The 16,008-nt window shown below is 50.8% G+C and overlaps 1 protein-coding gene across 1 annotated transcript in view; it reads right to left on the bottom strand.

Annotated features, from left to right (window-relative positions):
- The window catches only part of RAB5C (RAB5C, member RAS oncogene family), a 24,130-nt gene extending 8,591 nt beyond the window's left edge, over positions 1-15,539 (bottom strand). The window contains exon 1 of the mRNA XM_077779280.1: positions 15,447-15,539. The gene's annotated coding sequence lies outside the window, so the exon portion shown is untranslated. The remainder of the gene's footprint in view (positions 1-15,446) is intronic.
- Positions 15,540-16,008: the final 469 nt, after the last annotated feature.

Genomic DNA, 16,008 nt, shown 5'->3' with positions numbered 1-16,008 from the left:
AGGGAGGGAGGGGGAGAGAGGGGGAGGGGGGGAGAGAGAGAGAGAGAGAGACAACAAAAACAAGAAAAACACTACTCTTTCTTACTCTGGCTTTGCTCTGGATACTAGAAAGTCAGTGGGTACCAAACTTGTTTTTATTTTTTTAATTGGAATCACCCAGGGCACTTAGAAATAACCCTGACCAACTAAATTTAAATCTCTAGAACTAGAGTCCAGAAAATGTTTTTAAAATAAGTTCCACCAGTGATTCTAGGCAGGTGATTTAAGCACAAGAGCTAAAGCTGAGGGGCGCCTGGGTGGCTCAGTCGGTTGAGTGTCAGACTTCAGCTCAGGTCATGATCTTGAAGTTCATGAGTTTGAGCCCCACGTTGGGCTCTGCGCTGTCCGCGTGGGGCCTGCTTCAGATCTGTCTCGCTCTCTCTGCCCCTCCCTCTCCTCTCTCTCTCAAAACGTAAATAAACATTAAAGAGCTACAGCTGATACAGGAAGGAGGGAGGAATCCAAGAGATGGAGAGGCACCCTTCCAGATGAGCGCCATGGACAATACAGGTGGATCAGACTGGGGGTGGGCACTGATTCCTGGCTTCACGCAACTCCTGAAGCCTCCAAGACACCAGACGCTGGTGGAGTGCTGCCCTTCGCCCAGCCTCCACTAGAAATGCCTCTTCTCTAACCATGAAGTCACCCACTTCATGCTTGCTGTCCTTCCTGGTAAAAGAGTGAGCAATTCCAGCTGATGGGCGTCTCTCACGCTTCCTGTTTGCTTCAGAGACTTCCTCTAGCTGACAGTCCTGGCACAGCCTGGAGAGTGAGCTGATTAGTGAAACCAATCAGACTCCATTGACCAGAGGCTGAGAAGGACTCACTCAAGGTTAGCCCCTGTGGGGGGAGGCGGGAGGATGGAGAACCAAGTGACCCTGCCCAGGGCCTCCTAAAAGGTGGTTCTGGCCGGTGACTCTTCAGCTATACTCTAGATGAAAGCATTCCTGAATATTTAATACCACAAGAGCTGGGCAAGAAAAGAGGAGAGCAGAAGCAATGTGTTAGCCTAAAGAGAATGAAAAGTGGGGCACAGGAGAAGAGGTAATTAGGTTCGAAGGTAAAGGCAGAAGACACTAGAAAGTTCAAGTCGGCCAGGGAGATGATTTACCCACAGGCTCCAGAACACACATCTTCCTCAAAGGGGAAAGTCACCACTACCAGCACACAGGACCAGAGGGCAGACTCACAGAAGGACTACCGGGCCTCTGGCTGGCTGCAGACTCCGAAGGAAGAAAAATCTGAAGCGACACAAGCCATGAGCCACATGAGGTACCCACTCACCCTTCCCCAGCACAGCTCACAGGTTAGGACTTGGGAGACTGGTTTAGTTAGAGCCAGGCTCCACCGTTTACTGGCCGAGTGACCTTGGCCAAGTCAGACAGGCAACTACTGTCAGCTGCTGTCTCTTATCTATAAAACAGTATTGTTTAATACCAATCGCATGGGGTTGTCATGAAGGTTAAATGAAACAATGCACAGTTTGTATAACACAGTATGTGGCTGAAGGTGAGGCTCCAGCAAATGACAGGTTCCTTATACTACTAAGGGCCTAACTAGCTAGTTTTGACTCATGGGTTGTCAAAGCTCAAAGTCCTTGAAGACCTCATCCTCCCCTTTCCAATTACAGAGGAGATGAAGTTGAGACAAGGTGGCCTGCCCGCAGTCACAGCCCAGGGGTGGCGGAGCCCAAGCCCAGGACTCGTAATTCTAGCAGGGGTTCCCCATCACAGACAGAAAACCCAAGAATATTAACAGTGTCCTTACAGCCATACAAATAACAGGGGCTGCCCCCTTTCTATGTAGGCTTTAATAGAATATAGCTTTTAACAATGGAAAAATGAGTTTGTATCAAACTGCAAAAAAATTACACTGCTAGGCGGGAAAATTTTGTATTTTGATTGGGGAGGTGGACACATGGATATACACAGATGTAAAAATCTATCAAGCTGTCCAACTGAGATGTGTAAATCTTACTATGTGTAAATTACATGTCAATAAAGGATGTTTCTGTCCGAGAATTTTGCACACTGTCGTGTGCAAAGTAAAGCTTACAAATGATATGAAACCAGTCTAGTTTCCCTGTATGTAACATATTTTCTGCCTCCTCTTTAGTATAACAAAATTCAGAATAATAAAGACAATCAAAAAGATGGATGCCTGAATTAGAAGAGGGCCAAGAGAGGGGAGCCTGGTCACGTGACTCTTGACCTCGGGGTTGTGAGTTTGAGCCCCACGCTGGGTGTAGATTCCATAAATAAATTAAAAAAAAACAAACTTAAAAAAATAGAGGGGGGGGGGTGTCTGGGTGGCTTATACGGTTAAGTGTCCAATTCTTGGTTTTGACTCAGGCCATGATCTCACAGTTTGTGAGTTTGAGCCCCGCATCTGGCTCTGCACTGACTGTGTGGAACCTGCTTGGGGTTCTCTCTCCCTCTCTTTCTGCCCTCCTCCACTCACACACACGCTCATGCTCTTTCAAAATAAATAAATAAACGTAAAAAAAAAAAAGAGGGCAGAGAAATAAAAGTACTCAGCTAACAAGGTGCAAGCTAACAGGATTCAATACAAATAGAACTGCTACATACATACTAAGAATATATTTGTACTTAACTGTGGACTGAAGAATTTTAAAGTTGCTTAAAGCTTCATAATAAAAAGGGAAGGTGACATTTCTGTCTTTTCAGTGAGCAGAAAGGTTACCACAGTGATGCTGTGCACCTCAACCAGTCCAGAGAGAATCTGCAGAGGTTAAGGGGTGTGGGTTGGGGGATGGAATCAAAGAGAGGGACATCTTCCTGTGTGACCAGGACTATGGGACTGCGCCACAGAGGACCTGTGCCCCACCTCAAGTGTAACAGAGGATTCTTGGCCTCAGAAAACAGAGGCTTAGAAGCCCAGGTTGAGAGGGGCGCCTGGGTGGCTTAGTCGGTTAAGCGTCCGACTTCCGCTTAGGTCATGATCTCGCGGTTTGTGGGTTCGAGCCCCACGTCAGGTTCTGTGCTGACTGCCAGCTCAGAGTCTGGAGCCTATTTCAGAGTCTGTATCTCCCTCTTTCTCTGATCCTCCCCTGCTCATGCTGTCTCTCTCTCTCTCTCCTAGAAATAAATAAAACATTTAAAAAAAAAAAAAAAAGCCAAGGCTGAGATTTGGGGAGAACCCCGACGGGGTGCGTCGGGCCAGGGCTGGGGCCCCTCATCCCACAACGCAGGGGATTCAGGATTTGGGGAGCTGGCAGGAGAGGAAGGGGGTGCTGCGTTTACACAGTCACAGCAAGAGGACCCCCTTTCCAGGGGGAAGGGAGGGAAATCATCCTAGAGAGGGACCCAGACTGAGCTGGCTCCCCTCCCACTGCCGCAGGCCCTTGAATCTGCCCCAGCCCTTACCCACCTCCCTTAGCCAGATCAGTTTCAGTGCGCTCCCCTTTCAATGAAAACTCTTCTGGGACTGGCTGCCTGGGCTTCTCCACCGCAATGGGGCCCTGACCGCGTCCACAGGGGCTCCAGCTGGGGCCACTAACTGCACAGACACCTGCAAAAGGGGCCAGAGTGCAGGGGCTCCAGGAGTCTGAAAACCTAGATGCACATGACCAAGCGGTCCTTCCCACTCTCCAGGCAGAACTCGGGGCTCTATAGCCCTTTCCCCTTCACAGAAAGATGCCAAGCTGAGTGAGGCAGAAGCCACCCCTGAGAGACAGATCCGCAGGTTCCCGGAGCCCTGTCCCATTAAGAACACCCAGAAAGCCTTCCCTGAGCTCCGCGCTGCTTTCTCGGCTCTCGCCAACAGGCGGTCCTGAGAGGCTGACAGAAGCAGACTCAGCGCTAACTTTCAGGCAGAGGATGGAAACCTCCAGTCCCTGTGCCCACGGGGAGGAAGACGGATGGGGTGGGGGTGGGAGTCATGTGTCTCCTGACACAGTGTGGTCAGTGTGGGCTGCCCGTACTGTCCACAGAAGGGGCCCAGGCGTCATGGGCAGCTCTGAGATCCTCATTCACTGGTTGTGCTGGCCGACAGAGCCAGGTGTTCGGGTGGCAGGTAGTGAGGAAGGCCAGACAGACAGGGGACGGCCTGTGGCTGCACCAGGCAAGGCTCGTCCTGCCTCCTGACTGGGGGTCCCAGATGCTGACACTGACACTCCTAAGAGACTGTTCTCCCTAAGGGAACCCGGTCTCCGACTCAGCACACCCCAGTTGTCAGGGCAGTGGCAGGCCATCTGGCCCCAACCGGGGCGACTCTCTAAGAAGTCTCAGGCAAAAGTTGGATTGAAGTTTGATGCCTCCTGTGGCACAAATCCACACACAGCTAGCTACAAGGGGACAGAAGCTAGTGACAGGGACAGGACTGAGACAAAGTGGTGGCTCACATGCCACCACCCAGCTCTTCACCTGTTGGTGCCAGAGATAGGGTGCAAGGAGAGCCGGCCAAGGCACAGGTTCTTCCCTGCTGTGACCCCAGGATGGAGTGTGGGTTATGTGAAAGCCAGTGGGATTAGACGTGGGAGCCATGCTGACCCACGAGCCTTAACACTACCCTGTATTTGTTCTCCTTATGCAGCTATTATTTTTATTTACTTATTATTTAAAAAAGTATTTTTTGGGGGGGGCGCCTGGTTGGCTCAGTCGGTTAAGTGTCAGACTTCGGCTCAGGTCATGATCTCACGGTTCATGGGTTCAAGCCCCACATCAGGCTCTGACTAGCTGACAGCTAGTTCAGAGCCTGGAGCCTGCTTCAGATTCTGCGTCTCCCTCTCTCTCTGACCCTCCCCTGCTCATGCTGACTCTCTCAGAAATAAATTTAAAACATTAAAAAAAGTTTTTTTAATTTAAGTTTTTTTATGTTTATTTATTTATTTTTAAATATTTTTATTTATTTCTAGGAGAGAGAGAGAGAGAGAGAGCGTGAGCAGGGGAGGGTCAGAGAGACAGGGAGACACAGACTCTGAAAGAGGCTCCAGGCTCTGAGCTGGCAGTCAGCACAGAGCCCGACGCGGGGTTCGAACCCACGAACCGCGAGATCATGACGTAAGCGAAAGTCGGACGCTTAACCGACTAAGCCACCCAGGTGCCCCTTTTATGTTTATTTTTGAGAGAGAGTGAGAGAGTGTGAGCAGGGGAGGTGCAGAGAGGGAGACAGAACCCAAAGAAGGCTCCAGGCTCTGAGCTGTCGGCACAGAGCCTGACACGGGGCTCAAACTCACCAACCAGATCATGACCTGAGCCAAAGTTGGATGCTTAACTGACTGAGCCACCCAGGTGCCCCTCATGCAGTTCCTATTTACTTAGGGCAGTTCTAGCTGGGATCTCAGCAATGAAGGGACCATCTTCCCCTCTGGCTCTGGAGGATCTTTGCGGGGGCCAGGAGCCCCAGCCAGGCCAGCTGCCACTTCTGCTCCTGCCACAGGCCCGGAAAGATGCCAAGAACCTCTGCCGAATGTCAGGGTCAGCAGCCACACCTGTTTGTTGGGCTACTCATATCAACAAGTGCAACTGACGTTCCCTCACAAACCCTTCCTGTCTTTACCAAAAAACAAAAGAAAGCCAAGTGAATTCACAGCCCTCGGCTTCTAAACAGAGAGCAGAAGGCAGAGGCTGTGTCTGAGAGGCGAATGGGGAAAAGAGAATCAGGTATCAGACATGCAAACCAAATTCCTCTTGCTCAGGCACCAAATACACTGCGGTTCAGAGGCCGCCCAACTAACAAGAAACAAGGTCAAAGTTCCCACTGAGAGATCTGAGGGACGAAGGCTGCTCTCAGGAGCCTGGATACCAAAGCACAGTATTTTAGGCGGAGTTTTTCTTTCTTTCTTTCCTTTTGAGAGAGAGCAGGAAAGGGGCGGGGGGCAGGGAAGAGAGGATCCCAAGCAGGCTCCATGCTGAGAGGCATGAGCCTGAAGAGAGGCTTGAACTCATGAACCCTGAGATCATGACCTGAGCCGAAGTCATACGCTCAACCAATGGAGCCACCCAGGCGCCCCTGACTTTTTCTTTCTAATCTTTGCTGAACAAAATGCAGGAAGAGTGCCAGCTGAAGAAACCAGGCACTGAATGAGTCCAAACAAGTTTCAATGACTGAATCCTACTTCTATTTCCATGGCCCCAAATTATCATTAAGACTGTTACAGGTGGCAAGAGGCTGGAGAACTTGGGGGCTTGAGATTAAGAGTGCAAAGGGCAGAGAAACTAAGGGCACTGTCAGAGATGAAAAGGAGCTCACAGCAACACGCTGCAAGGCTGCACTACAGGTTTCCTTTCTTTTCCTTTTTTAGAAAATTTTTAATGTTTATTTTTGAGAGAGACAGAGAGGGAGACACAGAATTCGAAGCAGGCTCCAGGCTCTGAGCTGTCAGCACAGAGCCAGACACGGGGCTCGAACTCATGAACCATGAGATCATGACCTGAGCCAAAGTCGGATGCTTAAGCGACTGAGCTACCCAGGCACCCCTAGGTTTCCTTTGTTTTAACAGGCATGTAATATCAAGCCTGACACACAGCAGGTGCTTCTATCTGTGGTGAACGGAGACTGCAGTACAGGCCTGGTTGGGTCTGGCAAGGGATGGAGACGGTGAAGGCTTAAACCCACATCCTCCTCCCAGGCTGCTCACACCCCGTCGGGGAGCCACAGCCCAGCCAAGGAGCCCCTACACTACCTCAGACAGGACCACTTAGGTTCCTTCTGCGTAGGGGCTAAGAGCACAAGTGCTGGAGTCAGACCAACTCCAGGTTCACGTCCCGGAGCTACCGCTTACTAGGGTGACCTGGTGTTGTGTCACTGCCCCCATTTTCTGATACATAAAATAGAAAGACTGATGCCCATCTCCCAAGGCCGCTGGGAAGAGGATACACATAAGACTCTTAGCAGAGGGCCTGGCTCTGAGCAAGCACTCAGTAAATGTTCCTGGGGCAGGCAATCCCTGGCCCTGGAGGTCCCTACAAAGGAAGCAGATCCTCAATCGGTATGTTCATTTGCTCGTCACACATCACTTCTGCTTGCGGTTTCCTTGGACCCCATTCTTCAATGCCCATCGTTTGGAGAGAATGCCGAACACATCAACTATGGTCAGAATGTCTGCGTCCCCCCCATATTCATACATTGAAATCCTAATCCCAATGTGATGGTATCTGGAGGTGGGGACTTTGGGAGGTGACTGGGCCATGCGGGCAGCACGCTCATGACTGGGATTAGCGTCCTTTTAAAGGAGGCTCCAGAGAGCTCCCCTGGCCTCCTGCCCTGTGAGGACATGGCGAGAAGTCGGCCTGGAAGAGGGCCTTCACCACAACCCGACCATGCTGGCTGCCCCTCTAATCTTGGACTTCCAGCCTCTAGAACTGTGAGAAATAAATGTCCTTGTGTATAAGCCAGGCAGTCTGTGGCATTTTGGTATGGAACAGACAAAGAGGGCGATTTTCAACAGTGTCCTGGAAAAAGAACCAGTTCACCCTTGCTGTCCTGTGTCCTGTCAATAACGCTCACCCTGTATTCTCTGGAGACTGGCTTCTAAAGCCACACGAATGGGGGGCGGGGGGCACCGCTATCCTGAAAAGTCGGCAGAGCTGAACCCTCAACCAGGTAAACCACAACCTCTTTAAAAAAAAAAAAAGAAGGGGAAGAAAGAATCCCACAAGAGAAAGCATCTCAAAGCCCAAATGCCCTTCCTTCCATTTCAAAGCCTCTTTGAGGAAAGGGAAGAAGGAGTTCAGTTGTGGAGGGGGGAGGGGGCAGGACCAGGACAGCTGACAAACCAGAGTTCCTTCTAAAGAACCAGGCTGGAAATGCTAGAGGTTTAGAAATTGGCATCATTAATCACCACAGCCTCCGAGCAGCTCCGAGAGCAATGTGAGGACCAGGAGAGCAGCCAGGGTGAGGACGGCCACCCACGCCCTCCCCCACTCCTGGGAGGCTCTGACAGAGCCACCCGAAGGGGACACACATGCAGCCATGAATAGAAGGCTAGAGGCTTGTAAACCAACTCCTGTTAAGATCCCAAGTTAGTGTTTCCAGAAGGGCTCAAGTTACGCATCTTCAGAGGGCTGACAGTACAACAGAAGGATTTAAGCTACTCAGTGATTCAGGATCACAGCTCGGAGCACAGCCTGCCCTGGGCCCGCCTAGGGCCACAAACCCTCCCAAAGCGGAGGCCTGTTTTTGAATGGCAGCAAAAGAACAGTCCAGGCCGCAGGGACTGTCCTCTAAGACCGAGTTCTGGATGGTTTGGCTGGAGAGGTTGGCACCTGAAACAGAGGATGATTATGTATCTCAGCTTCCCAACTGGATAGTAAACTCCAGAGGAAACACCAAATCTGCCCATTTGGGGATCAGTCCAGCTGCCAGCTGAGTCAACACATCAGGCAGGGGTAAAGGAAGTATGAATGGGTAAGCCGAGAAGCAACAGCCTGCTACTGGGGTCACCTGTCAGGAGTCTCCCACACCCACTTCCCAGGAGCAGCCACACCTTGTCGAACTGGAGTGTCTTCAGTGACTAAACAGTTGGGGCGCCTGGGTGGCTCAGTTGGTTAAGCGTCCGACTTCGGTTCAGGTCATGATCTCACGGTTTGTGGGTTCAAGCCCTGCATCGGGCTCTGTGCTGACAGCTAGCTCAGAGCCTGGAGCCTGTCTTTGGATTCTGTGTTTCCCTCTCTCTCTGACCCTACCCTGCTCACTCTGTCTCTCTCTCTCAAAAATAAATAAAACATTAAAAAAAAAATTTTTTTTAAAGTGACTAAGCAGCAAAAGAAACAACTTGAACCCATCCACACAGCTCTGTATCAACAAATTTGAGGAAAACAGTTGCTAAAAAAAGACAGTGGTCTTGAAGAGACAGCTGATTCCAGGACTGGGGCAGGAAACATGCAAGGTGAGCCTGGAGCATCTTGCAGTGATGAAGAGTAAAGAAGTGCTCAAAAGGGGCGCCCAGATGGCTCAGCCGGTTAAGCGTCTGACTTCAGCTCTGGTCATAATCTCCCGGTTTGTGAGCTGTGCTGACAGCTCGGAGCCTAGAGCCTGCTTTGGGTTCTGCGTCTCCCTCTCTCTCTCAGCACCTCCCCCACTCCTGCTCTGTTTGTCTCTCTCAAATATAAATAAACATTAAAAAAAAAGTTCTCAAAAAATGGAACCCCACCCCCACCCCCAATGATGGGGTGGGTCAAAGGGACCTGAGAAAGCTCCCAGTGACCAGATCTGGAACAATCTGAGCAATAAAATTAGGTCATACTGATTACAAACCAAAGTATAAATAAATAGCCATGAGTCCATACTGTTTTAAATAAATGAATGAATAGGGACACCTGGGTGGCTCAGTTGGTTAAGCATCCAACTCTTGATCTCGGCTCAGGTCATAAACTCACGTCAAACCCTGCATCAGGCTCTGTGCGGACAGTGCAGATCTTGTTTGGGATTTTCTCTCTCCCTCTCTCTCTGCCTCTCCCCTGCTCACTCGCACTCTCTCTCTCCTCTCTCTCTCAAAATAAGTAAATTCATTAATTAAATTTTTAAAAAATAAATGAATAAAGAAATGAGGGACAACAGACAAATCTCTCCTATACAAGAATTCCAAATAATTCACGTAGATACACTGCCCTTGGGGAGGAGCATAGTCCCCTGGTCAAGTGTATATGTGCCCTATACATAATGACTTCCTTCCAAAGAGGACAGGACAGAAAGGGAAGGGGAGACAGTGACTTTCCAGTGGAGAAACCTGACAAACGTCACCTCAGCCAAGTGACCAAGGTTGACATCAACTGTGATAAGTCACATTAACTGCATGTACTCTTGATGCGTGATGAAAGCGGCACTTCACCTGTGTGGTCTTCCTCCCCCTGACTCAAAACCCCAGAGTAATCACGAGAAAAACATTAGATGAATCCCAGCCGAAAACACACTAAAGAATCCCTGAGCGCTACTCCTCAAAATGGTCAAGCTCATTAAAAACAAGGAAAGTCTAAGAAACTGTCTCAGCCAAGAGGAGCCTAAGGAGACATGACAACTAAATGTACCGTGGTGTCCAGACAGGGATCTTGGAATGGAAAACGGACCTTAGATAAAAGTGAAAGGAGGTGCAGGCCTTTCATGATTAATTATGTTATCAAAATTGGCTCAGTGTGACTAATGTGTGATATCGATGTAAGACGTTAATGACAGCAGAAAGTGAGCGGGTGAGAAAACTGAAAACTGTTCTACCTTTGCAGTTATTCTAAAACTATTCTGAAATAAGGTTTACTAAAAAAAAAAAAAAAAAAAGGCAGTGGCCCATCTTGTGGCAAAATGAGATTCAAGGACACCAGTGACCATAAACTCATGTTACTTAGACAAGCGAACTCTCTGCGGAGCCGCACTGAGGGGTGTGTGGGAAGAGGGGTGCCAGAAGCCACATCAACGGTCCCGAGGTGCCCCATTCCGCAGGCACGGGACCTGGGAGTTTGAAGGCCATGGGAGAAGGTCACAAAGCGAAGGCTGCTCCCACCGCCACCGGTCTACACGGCTGCTGGTGCCGCTTTCTCAAGACCTCCCTCCTTCACGAACACGGACGAGCCTATGCAGACGCGCAAAGCAGCAGCGCCGGACCAGAGGTAAAGTCGCCCCTGTGATCTTGCTGAGTCCCAGCCTGGTGTTGGTGCTGCCTCACCATGAGCAGCCGCGGAAGCACAGTTACCAAGTCCACATGCTGCAGAAGGTAGCTGGCGGAACATGGATGGCCAAAGCCACGGCCGTCTTTTCCCATGAAACCCTTCACCAGAAAGACTGGAGACTGGGAGATGGCTACTCTCTGGAATTTAGTTTGTGACTTGTCCCCACCCCTGTGTCACCTGAACTGTAACATTCAACCCATTCATCTGTTTGCTCTCCTGTTTGGGAGCAACTTGCTGAAGGACGGGCCAAAGATATGGCCCAGGTTTTGGGATCTACACTGTGTGAGCGCAGAAAGTGTGTGTCAAAGGACATGCATGGACAGCCACGTGCTTCAAGGGCACCTATGCATGTTTGCCCTTTCCTTTAACACGCCCGGTGGGGGCCTTCCATGCTGGGGACGTGGGAGGACTGGACACAGATAAAACGGGACATGATCCGCGCCCCTCCAGGGCTCATGCACTAGACAAGGGGTACTAAGAATGAAGTGCAGGGAAGAGAAAAGCCGTCAGCCTACTTGGGGGAAGGGAAGGCTTCACAGAGGAAGTGATGTTCCAAGGGCCAAATGCGCTTTAAGAGAAGCCGGGAGATGTGGATCTGAGGCAGGTGAGGCAGGGAAGAGCCTTCGAGGCAAAGGGAGGAGCACACAGCCCAGAAGTGGGACAAGAGGGGCTCCGCAGCACGGGTATCAGGTCTGTGCTCGATTCTGACCCCTGATGTGAGTTTCCCACCAAAACGAGGGAATTGGACACAGTTCCGCCCTCCTGGGGTTGTCAGAGGAGGATTAAGGACTCAGGACATACGAAGGGCTGAGGAGAACCTGATGCATAGTAAGCAAAGCTCAAAAAGTTGCAATTTTACTTGTATTATTGTTCCTATATACAGGAGGTAGGGGTATTTAATCTGAAAACTACTCTTTTAAAATACCAGGCTATTAATGTGGAAGACTCCTTAAGATATATTCCAATTCTCTGCCATGACTCTTAGAAGCACTATTACCTGGACTTGGTGACATCCCAGTTTATAAATCCTATCCTCCGGGGCGCCTTAGGTCATGATCTCAGCTCATGATCTCAGGTCAGGTCATGATCTCAAGGTTATAAGTTGGAGCCCTGCGTCAGGCTCTACGCTTATGGCACGGAGCCTGCTTGTGATTCTCTCTCTTTCTCTGCCCCTCACCTGCTCACTCTTTCTCTTTCTCTCAAAATAAACAAATAAACTTAAAAAAAAAAATAAAGTATTATAAATCCCACCTGAAGCAGTGCTTCTCAAATAGCACCAACCAAAGTACCCCTAACTTTTGGAGGAGGAAACGCAAAACCCCAGGAATCTGGGACTTGAACCCGAAGCAGCCTGCCACAAACAAAACACTGTCTTTCGATTTCTTGTTGTAGCTTAAACTCATGTAAACTTTGCATTCCAATCTGTAATAGATCCAGGGCTGTTTTAATACAAAAATGCTTAAAACTAAGACGGAAGTGCCTAGAAGATGCAAAGACCCCTCTTAGTCTGTGGCTTGCCCTATCCATAGCACAGGACCCCAGTAGGGTCCAAGGACCCCAGCCGAAGAAGCACAGTCATGGCCTTAGCATTCTCTTCTGGAAGATGGGAACACCACCCACATCGATTCTCATCTATGAGATGAGACAACATAAGAAACCATGAAGCAGAAGAGCAACACTTGGTACAGATGCCGAATCAGAATCTTAGGGATGAATTATAATCTGCCTTCAAAACCCCACTGACCCACAAAACTGCTATTTGTGAGTATCTATCTATCTATTCTCTGCCAGGCACTGGACTAGCTCCTTTACCCTGTTTCTCCTGCAAAATACTTTGTATCCTCATTTTTACTGGAAGAAACAGAGGCTCAACAAGGTCAAGTAACAAGTCCAAGGCCATGCGACTGGTAAGTGGGGGAGTCCAGATAACAACCTAGCTCCGGCTGACTCTCAAGCTCTTGTGCTTTCCACCTACCATACCACCTCTCTGTTTACTGGGCAAGGCTCAGAGGAAGAAGGCTCTCTGTAAGAAGGATCTGCTTCGTGGGACTGAATTTAAATTTATGACCTTGCTGTTTCCATGTAAATTCTAGTGAAAGGAGCTTCTGGTGGGCAGTCATATTCTTCCCACCCACGAGCAGCAAGGGGAATCAGGGGGCAAAGCAGAAGCCAGCTCTGCGGCTCCCAACACCCATAACCCTCCCCAGAGAGACCCCTGAGTCCACTCACTTTTACTTTCATTTTCTAACCATCATGACTTTCCCAGAAGTTAATGGTACAGATGTCACCCCCGAAGAGTACTGACTTGGGACTCGTAACTGCCACGGTCCCCAGAGGCATAGGAGATGGGGGTTGAGGAGGATAGGAGGGTGGAGTGGGGGTGGGTAAGAAAACAGAAGCTGGGGGCGGGGGTGTCAGTGACAGGGATGCTAAAGGATCTGCAGTGGGGCCTCTGCTCATTCACCCTGTATGTAGGCCCATTCCTTGAAGAGGCCCGAAGAAGGGCCCATTCTCAGGGAAGAGGCACACGGAATCCTAAATCCCAACTTCTAACTGGATGACCTAAGGCTAGCTACTTTAAATTCCTTTAGCATCATCTCTAAAATGGAGATACAAAATCTCATGATCTCCCAGGGCTCTTGTAAGGAACAGGTATGAAAAGAACTTTGTTTCCTGGGAGGATCATCTGTGAAAAAACCCTGCAACTTTAAAATGGCTTCTAAAACTCCGTCTTACCACCTCTCTATCGCATGAAGGCAGAAAAGGCCATCTAGAAAGAGGTACGAGAGGACAGGCTTCTGTGGCACACAGAGCCCTTCCTCTTTCTGCCAAGCAGTGTCTGATCTCCGCTTGGACTCTACAATCCCTGGATCCCAGAAGCGGCTGCCTAACTACCCGGGGCATTGATGCCTGCCACATCTCTCGGAAAGGGAGAGCTTCTCTTTCGAAAACCTGTTTCAGAATCCTAGCTAGGAGAGCATGCCCGGACAAAGAGGGTCCCCTCAGAAGGCTGGCAGCCTCAGCCTGTGACTCCCGAAGAGTTTCAGAAACCACAGCCCACAACAGAGGAGATAAGTTTGGTCAGAGACCGATGGCCGGGGAGCACTCAGGCCTCTCCAGCCCTGCCCCTCAGAGGCACAGGCTGACCAGATTAGAGAAACCAGGCTGGCCACAGACATCTCCGACAACCCTCCAAAGAAGACCACGCTAGTGGTCCAACTGCTGACCCCAATAAGGCAGGCTTTTTTGGTGTCCGATACAAAATGAAATGAGTGCATCCCAGGTCTAGCTCAAAAGTTTGTAGGAGTCAGACACTGGTGACTGACTGTTCAGAAATCAGGAAGGTCTCAAGGCAGAAAACGTTTAGCACCTGTAAGAGCAGTGAAGATGGCATAGGACACTGAAGAGCTATAGAAATTGCCAAAGACTACATGGCCTTTCCGCCCCTCCTCGGAGGTAGATAGCAAGGGTCAGTCATGGCCTCAAAGAGTCAGGCTACTCTCATTAAGGTACAGTCTTGGCCTGTACTTTGGCCACCTAACAAAGAACCTCCCAGCCTGGTCTGAGACAACAGCCATCTCACACACCTAGGTCCCAAGCACCAGACAAGGATCAGATGTCAGCACAAACTGCCTCTTGNGGGAATCAGCCCTTGCTGGCATGTATGGGAATTCCTTGGGCTACAAAAATTAGCACATTAAGAACCCAGAGGTGCCACTGTGCTCCCAACTTACTCCTCTGTAATCTACAATTTGTCCAAGCTCAGAAGGGATTGGAGAAGGCCAAGGGCTAGAAACGGCATAGACCTGTTGATCAAGGAGGTGCGTGTGTGTTTGAGAGTGGGAAAGAGATGGCCCAGGACCCTTCAATCCCAGATTCCTAATTTTTGGTCTTTTGCCTCCTCCCTAAAGACCAGCAGACAGCAGTCCTAGGAGGGGCAGTCCCTCTGAAGCAGCTTGGAAACCACTCACGTGCTCTAGGAGGACAGGGCTGAGCCTGGAGCAAGGGGGAGGGGGAGGGGAGGGGAGAGAGAAGATAATGAATGGGCAGATCCACCCTGATCTGTGATCTGTAGCTAGGATTAAGCAAACCTCAGCTAAATTTTTCAGAGGCAGGAAGAGAAATACACTCAGAAAACACAACTAGGGAACAATATAACTAGAGGACAGATCTGGGGGTGGAAGGGGCAAGACAAGAAGACAGCTCATCCCTAAAAAGTGCCCAAGACTTCAAATTCTGCTGAGGTCCTGGCTGGCTCCCTGGCTTGAGGAAAGAAGGGAAGGGAGGAGCTATGGGAGCCTGTGCGAGTGGAACGTTGTCAGCCAGGCCCCCTCCGCCCCCCAGGAAATCGAGATAAAATTTCTCTAGGGCTGGAGGGGACAACTGTTTTTGTGGGACAGTGTGGGCTGGGGGGGTGGGGGGGACGGCGACAGACAGCACTCCTCGCCGCCTCTATTGAGAAGGAAGACCGCCTCCTTCATGCCTAGCAAAGATTCCTCCAGTTCTGGGAGCAGAGGGAGCAGAATTTGGGGTCTCCCCTTTCCACAACTGGACTGGACAGGCCAGAGGAGAGCCCCGGAGGTTTCTCAAGGCTCATAAAGGACAGGTAAGGGAAGGTAAGAAGGGCCCCCCTTTGGCCCGACGCCTGGGGAGCCCCTTAAGAGGGGGCTACGGGTCGGGGGAGGGGTCAGTATCCCCCTAAGCCGGGGTTGGGCGGGAGGAAGTGCTGCCCCGAAGAGGGTTCAACGCAAGCGAAACACTGGGTCTCGGGACAGGCACACTCACGGCGGCTCCGGGGCGGTGGCGTTACTTGGGGCCGGGGCTCGGACAGGCTCCGCTCCTCTACCCCCGGCGGTGTCCCAGGCTCCGGCCTCCACTTCCGCCTTTCAGCCGCTCCGGATCCGGATCTCCGCCTCAGGCCCGCCCCTCAACACTCCCAGGTGACTGACAGGGCGGAGAGGCCAATGGGAGGCACTGTTGACCGACTTACAAGCGACGCCGGTGTGGGGCACGGACGAGGCGGGAGAGCGCGCGGGAGGGACGGCGGGACTTGTAGTTCAGAGCGCTGGGAGGAGCCGGTGGCCGCCTGGGACTTAGGGTTAGGGTGGAGCCCGCAGCCGGCGAGGCGGAGCCCGGCGGGGAAATTTTTAAAGCCAGGGCTGCCAAACGCGTCACCCAGGCTTCCAGGAGCCCCGAGGGGAGGCGGGTGGCAGAGCGCTGGAAGAGGGCAGACGACTGTGTGCGCAGAATTGGGAAAAGGAAAATATGGTGTGAATGAATAATGCACATGAGGCCGCAGTCTTGAGCACTGGCTAAACCGGAGAAGCCTCTGTCTGCACAGAGCTGC

The sequence above is a fragment of the Crocuta crocuta genome, unplaced genomic scaffold, assembly GCF_008692635.1.
Source record: "Crocuta crocuta isolate KB4526 unplaced genomic scaffold, BGI_CrCroc_1.0 scaffold68, whole genome shotgun sequence".
NCBI classification, from domain to species: Eukaryota; Metazoa; Chordata; class Mammalia; order Carnivora; family Hyaenidae; genus Crocuta; species Crocuta crocuta.
The sequence above is the reverse complement of the archived record's forward strand: the minus strand, read 5'-3'. Positions and strand labels throughout refer to the sequence as shown.